This window comes from Jaculus jaculus, chromosome 15, assembly GCF_020740685.1.
Source record: "Jaculus jaculus isolate mJacJac1 chromosome 15, mJacJac1.mat.Y.cur, whole genome shotgun sequence".
Classification (NCBI taxonomy): domain Eukaryota; kingdom Metazoa; phylum Chordata; class Mammalia; order Rodentia; family Dipodidae; genus Jaculus; species Jaculus jaculus.
In genome coordinates this window covers 8,297,989-8,304,850 of record NC_059116.1, presented here as the reverse complement: position 1 = coordinate 8,304,850, position 6,862 = coordinate 8,297,989, and the positions used below count along the sequence as shown (strand labels likewise).

Sequence of the window (6,862 nt, the reverse complement as noted above, 5' to 3'; positions counted from 1 at the left end):
TAATTTTCTACTTTAAAAATTGTTTTAAAATAATTTTTATTTTACTTATTTTTTTGAGAGAGAGATATAAAGAGGCAAATAGAAAAAAGAGAGAGAGAGAATGAGTGCACCAGGACCTCCAGCCACTGCAGACGAACTCCAGCAGCATGTGCCACCTTGCGCAACTGGTTTACATGGGTCCTGGGGAATTGAACCTGGGCCCTTAAGTTTCACAGGCAAGCACCTAACTGCTAAGCCATTAATCCAGCCCTTAATGAATTTTGAGTCTCCTCAGAGCATATTGTCATCTCCCTGGATGAGGTTCTGGGGCTAGCAGTGAGAGCAGCATTCATATTTAATCTGCCATTTCCCTTTTTTAAAAAGAACATTTTGTTCACTTATTTATTTAAGAGAGTAAGCAAGGGCACGCCAGGGCCTCTTGTCACTGTAAATGAATTCCAGGTGCAGGTGCCACTTTGTTCATCTGGCTTTACTGGGGAATCAAATCGATCCCAGGCCCTCAGGCTTTGTTAGTAAGTGCCTTTAACCACTTAACCATCTTCCCATCCCCTTAAATCTGCCACTTCCTCTAATATTTTAGGCATTGTACATTTCTTAGTAGAAATCCAACACATCACCTTGGAAGTAGTCTTATCAAACAAGTCAGATCTGAATATAATTACACTTCTAAGTCTAACTACACATATCAGAAAATAGAGACCAGAGAACTACTCCACATTCAGTCAAAAAGACCATCATATAGAAGCTCTGAAATGGCTCAGTGGATAAAGAACTGGGTGTGCAAGTGTGAGTTCAGATCCCCAGACCCACATAAAGCCAGACATAGCAGCGCGTGTCTGTAATCCCAGTATGCCTGTGGTGAGACAGGAGGCAGAAATAAAAGCATCGAGCTAGAGGGCCAGCTAGCCTGGTAGTAAAAGCAGAGACCTGGGCTGGAGAGATGGCTTAGTGGTTAAGCACTTGCCTGTGAAGCCTCAGGACCCCGGTTCAAGGCTCAATTCCCCAGGACCCATGTTAGCCAGATGCACAAGGGGGCGCCCGCGTCTGGAGTTCGTTTGCACTGGCTGGAGGCCCTGGCACACCCACTCTCCTCTCTCTCTCTCTCTCTCTGCCTCTTTCTCTCTCTGTCTGTCACTCTTAAATAAATAAATAAATAAAAATTTAAAAAAACAAAAAGCAAAGACCTTGCCTCAAACAAGGTGGAAGTTGAGGACCAACACCCGAGGTTGTCCTCTGACCTACTACCCTCCCCACACCCCCAATACACCACCAAAAAAAAATAATAATAATAATAATCCATACTGTGGAAAACTACAGCCTGTTTCCTCCAACAATTAAATTTCGAGGAAAAAGTCAGTTCCATAGGAAATAATGTAAGTCCAAGTGGTCTTATGACGCGTAAAAATTCAAATGATCTCATGAAGTACACCAAATAAGTGAAGTTGTTTATTTCTTGCATCACCCATAGAAAATGATAACAATAATGAGACATGTAAAGGGATTAGAACACCCATTGGATACCAGTGATGTTGAGAAAGCATTGTAGGTCTGGGGATATACATAGCTCAGTGGTATAGTGACCACCTAGCATATGCAAGGCATTGGGTTCAACCCTAGCAGCGATAAAAGTGAAGATGAACATGAAAACTGGTGTAATAATTACATCAGGGTTATAATTTCTTAAAACTGTCCTTAAGTCGAGATCTATATTAGGACTAGAGATGCTCTAGGGTACAGCGCTTGCCTAGAATGACCTTGGGTTTGAACCTTCAGTGTTGCAAAACTAGACAGTATTGTGATCTCTTTACATATAAAATGAGGATTCAATGTGGTATTTACTCTATTTTTTATTGAAAACTTTAACATATGAATATATTCCAAGGTGGCCCCATTCCCATGGAGTTATGTTCATGTGTCCCCACTCCTCCACCCCTGTTCCACTAAGGGCTCTCTTCAGTGGGTCTTTGTCAGTAATCACTGTGAGGGGCGAATGTTTAAATGTCCCACAGTAGTTGGGGCTGGAGAGATGGCTCAGAGGTTAAAAGCACTTGTTCGCAAAGCCTGATAGCATCTCCACTAGGTCTCCACTGCAATCCAGGGTCCATCCTCACAGCTCCATCTGTTCTCCATGAAAGCACCCAGCAAACCTGCTTCATACTACCCATGACTGTTTCCAAAACACAAACCATGTTGAAAATTCAATGACCCTCTCTTGCCTGCATTTCTTGTACTCCACAATACCAGGTAAGAGTGCCAATTTGTTAATCCGGGGGCGGGGGGGGGGGGAATAAAGCAGACTTTGAAGAACAGAACATTCCTTCAGCATTCAGGCCTCTTCAAAAGACTGCATTCTGTCTGTTGTCCCAATGCAGGTCAGCTGGCCCAATCTCAAAGGTTGTAATCTCATACAATTGCAGCTGAATGGATGGAAGTTTTGGCCAAAAGTTTTCTTTTTTATTTCTGTGCAATATCCAGGACACAGGCATAACAGCAAGCCTCTCACACAAACTGCTTCTAGCCCAGTCCAGGCAAAGCTCTTTCTCACACTCATAAGCCAAACATCACAGTCCTTAGTTCTTATTGAATTCAGGTCTTTCAGTTCTTACAAGAATAGTCCATCAAGCTCTACTTACAGCACTTCAAGGCATCTCTTAGGCCAAGGTTTCAAATCCTTCTACATTCCTCTTGAAAGTCAGCTCCAAAAGACCAATACCACACAGTCAAGTGTCTAGCAGCAATCCCACTCAGAGCTAGTCATTTCCACCCATAGCTGAGCTTCCTAGCCCCAAGGAGGTCAGACTTCCTTCTGCAACCTCCCACCCTTCCTGCTCTCCTTGCTCCTCCAAAGCTTCCTTCCACAAGGAAGCTCAAGATCTTGATCGAGATGATAAGATGAGAAACCAAAGCCATGTGATTCCAGGAGAACCAAGAACACTCCTGCATACAGAAGAGTTTGAAGTTTTGTTTCATTTCATTTTGTTCTTTATTTTCATACTTCATCAAATGTGCTTCAATTAACATAGTCTTTGGTAAATTTCAAAAGTTCCCTCAGCACAAGTGAAAAGTACAGAAGTCAATACTTTCTGTTTTGAGTAGAGATATTCTAAACAAAGGCGTATGCTTTATAATTCCCAGCCATGATTTCATAGTAATTCTATTTTAATCAAAATAATGCATGTGTGTGTGTGTGTGTGTGTGTTATAAAATGAACAAGATCACATAAGGTGGGGATGAGTAAAGGAAATCTGATTCCTATGCACAATGCAACTTTTCAGAACTAAATAAAAATGAAATGATAACATTTGCAGGAAAAATGGACCCAGAGATGATCATGTAAAGTGAAACAAGGACTTGCTCCGCCACCAAGTCGGCCGCCGAGGGTGAGTCGCAATCCAGCTCCCAGCGCCTCCCGCAGCGCTGGCCCCAGCGCCCGGAATCTGCCCGTCAGGACTGATATGATCAAAAGGTACATTTTGTCTCACAAATGTAAAAGCCAGCAAACGGCAGCACTGGATTGGGTACTGTGTGTCTGGCACTTGCTGCGTGCCAGCTGTCACTCTCATCTTACAGAAGTGCGGGCACAGAGGCACTAATGAAGCCACCCAGGATTGCGCAGCAGATGGGGCAGCGCGGTGACTCACCCCCAGCAGCCAGGCCCCAGGCGCGGTGCTCAGCAGGCGTGTCTGACGTCCTTTCAACCACCTGAGGAGCTGGACCGCTGTACCCTCTCTTCCTCTGAGCCCTGCCTCCTTCTGCCGGCTGGAGCTCAGGAGAACCGTTGTTTTGCCTTTTGCTCTGCAGGGAACATGGCGGACAATGAGGAGGAAATAATGAATGTCAAAGGAACAGTCATTCTGCCGATGCTGGTTGTCTCAACTGTGGTGGCGGTGTTTTGGGAAGCTATCAACAGCCCAGAAATTGGTGACAACAACAGTCAGAAGAGATGGTGGTTTCAGACCTGGTTTAACAATAGGACCCCTGGTTATCAAGAAGAGTACATAGGAAAAGAAGGATGGAAGGAAGACCACAGTGAAGAGCTTCCACTAGGCAAATGGTTTAATCCAAAGAAGCGCCCAGAGGTAGTGACAGTGACCCCATGGAAGGCACCAGTTGTATGGGAAGGCACTTACAACAGAGCTATCCTAGAAAAGTATTATGCCAGACAGAAAATCACCGTGGGCTTGACTGTTTTTGCCATAGGAAGATACATTGAGCATTACTTGGAGGAGTTCATAACATCTGCTAATAGGTACTTCATGGCCGGCCACAAAGTCGTATTTTACATCATGGTGGATGATGTCTCCAGGATGCCTTTAATAGAGCTGGATCCCCTGCGTTCCTCCAAAGTGTTTGAGGTCAAGGCCGAGAAGAGGTGGCAGGACATCAGCATGGTGCGCATGAGACCATCGGGGAGCACACTGCCGCGCACATCCGGCATGAGGTCGACTTCCTCTTCTGCATGGATGTCGACCAGGTGTTCCGAGATCATTTCGGTGTGGAGACTCTGGGCCAGTCAGTGGCTCAGCTCCAGGCCTGGTGGTACGAGGCAGATCCCGATGAGTTTCCCTATGAGAGGCGGCGAGAGTCAGCCGCACACATTCCGTATGGGCAGGGGGATTTTTACTACCACGCAGCCGTTTTTGGAGGAACACCCATCCAGGTTCTCCACCTCACCCAGGAGTGCTTTAAGGGAATCCTCCAGGACAAGAAAAATGGCATCGAAGCTGAGTGGCATGATGAAAGCCACCTAAACAAGTATTTCCTCCTCAATAAACCCACTAAAATCTTATCCCCGGAATTTTGCTGGGATTATCATATAGGCCTGCCTTTAGATATTAAAAATGTGAAGATAGCTTGGCAGAGGAAAGAGTATAATTTGGTTAGAAATAATGTCTGATGTTGAATTGTGCCAGTAGGTTTCTGAGTTTGAGAGGATTATTCTGGCTGATTCCTCAGAAAAGTAACACTTCATTTTAATTTAAAAAATACTAACAAAATACCAAAGTGGCAAATGCATACTATTTCTCCTTACAACTCTGAGCCCTGTAATATGTGAGAATGAATCTACGGTAATCAGATGTAAATTCCCAGTGATTTCTTATATATTTTGGGCTTGAGGGAAATACTGTCAGCTGAACAAAATCAACTTGCCAAAGGCAAAGAAAAAGCCAGAACACTCTACCCAGTGTGTCCGATACTGTCCTGGAGAATGGCAATGTTTGGCAACAAGGCATGGCGGGGGAGGGGGCGGTCCCTTGATTTCATTGTCTTTCCGGTTTACATGGTTCTAAAGCGACATAGAGCTGCCTTGGGGCAAGAGGACTTTTAGCAAGGACATCATCTACCATGGCAATCCTCAAGGGCTTTAAAGCTGATTGATTGCTTCAGGCTATTTGCAGCCCGTGTTCCATTAAGATGTTGCTTGGCTTCTGTGTGGAGAGTGGTGCAGATTCCTAGCGGCTGTCAGACGACTCATGTTCAGAGTTCTGAGTGAACCTGTCAATAATGCTCAGCTTGAAGCAAAAACAAAGGTCCAATGTTGAGCTCGCCATGAAATACCAAAGAGAGGGTTGGAAGAGAGGCTCTGACCACTGGGGACACGAGGTATGCTGGAGGCACGGAGGGGTGTCTCCAGCCTCCTTCCCTCCTTGACTAACAGAACAAGAGCGTGAATGGAAGGTGCTTCTTGTTTTGCCCAAGTCACGTTCAGTCCACCAGCACCCGGGAGAGGGGAGCCCATGGTGTCAGAGAGGAAAGGCCCACGGTAGACGGAGGACCCAAGCCTCACCGAAAGCCGATCGGCCATCATCTTGTCCCACCGCCTGGCTGGAGCCTCAGGGTCCCTCGGCCCATCACATTCCAAGGTGGAGGCTGACGTCAAGGACTGGACTGGAGACCTCTTCTTTCCCCGGCTCATCCGCACTCTGGAAGTGTGACAGCCAGATGCTCTTCACACAAGCACGAGCAGGTAGCCGTGGGAGGCCCGGTCATCAGGACTGGATGGCGGGACAGTCATTCAGTTCCCTTCTCCGAGAGAAGCGGTGACCTCCTACACACTACAAATCAAACACGTCAACGTGAAGAAAGTTCTCAGTCAACATCTACGTATGCACATGTATTTATATTTTGCTTGTCTTCTAGTCTTGGTCATTTGTTTCTTTTTTTCTTTTTTTTAAATTATTTATTTATTTATTTGAAAGCGATAGACACAGAGAGAAAGACAGATAGAGGGAGAGAGAGAGAATGGGCGCGCCAGGGCTTCCAGCCTCTGCAAACGAACTCCAGACTCGTGCGCCCCCTTGTGCATCTGGCTAACGTGGGACCTGGGGAACCGAGCCTCGAACCGGGGTCCTTAGGCTTCACAGGCAAGCGCTTAACTGGTAAGCCATCTCTCCAGCCCCATTTGTTTCTTTTTTCAAGGAATTTATTTGAAGTCATTGCACTGCGTTAATGTATAGCACAAAAGATTTCTTCCATAAAAAGGAAATTTAGATTTTTCTCAACATTTCACTGTGCCTACTACTTTCCAACTGTTGCCAAAAATATAAATAGAACCCCCAAAATCCTGAATTGTGGACACTGAAAAAGAAAATGGATACCACACATCAGTTAAGAGTCGTGCTTCTCTGTTATTCAAGCTGAGTAAGATCCAGTGTAAAGAAGAAAGAGGTTAATGGTTTAACTCCTGAGCCAAAGAAATGATCTATCCTGAACATTTAGAAAAGAAAGGCTGAAGGAATTTTGAGGGAATTTCTTGATTTAAAAAAAATTGAAATTTAAATCCTCAGTGGACTAATTTAAGGTCTCATTAATAGTAATGCTTATGCATTTAAAAAAATACAATTGCTGATTTATAATTGAA

The 6,862-nt window shown here is 44.9% G+C and overlaps 1 pseudogene; it reads left to right on the top strand.

The window, feature by feature from the left end:
* Positions 1-3,827: 3,827 nt before the first annotated feature.
* On the top strand, positions 3,828-5,229 carry LOC101604538 (annotated as a pseudogene).
* Positions 5,230-6,862: the final 1,633 nt, after the last annotated feature.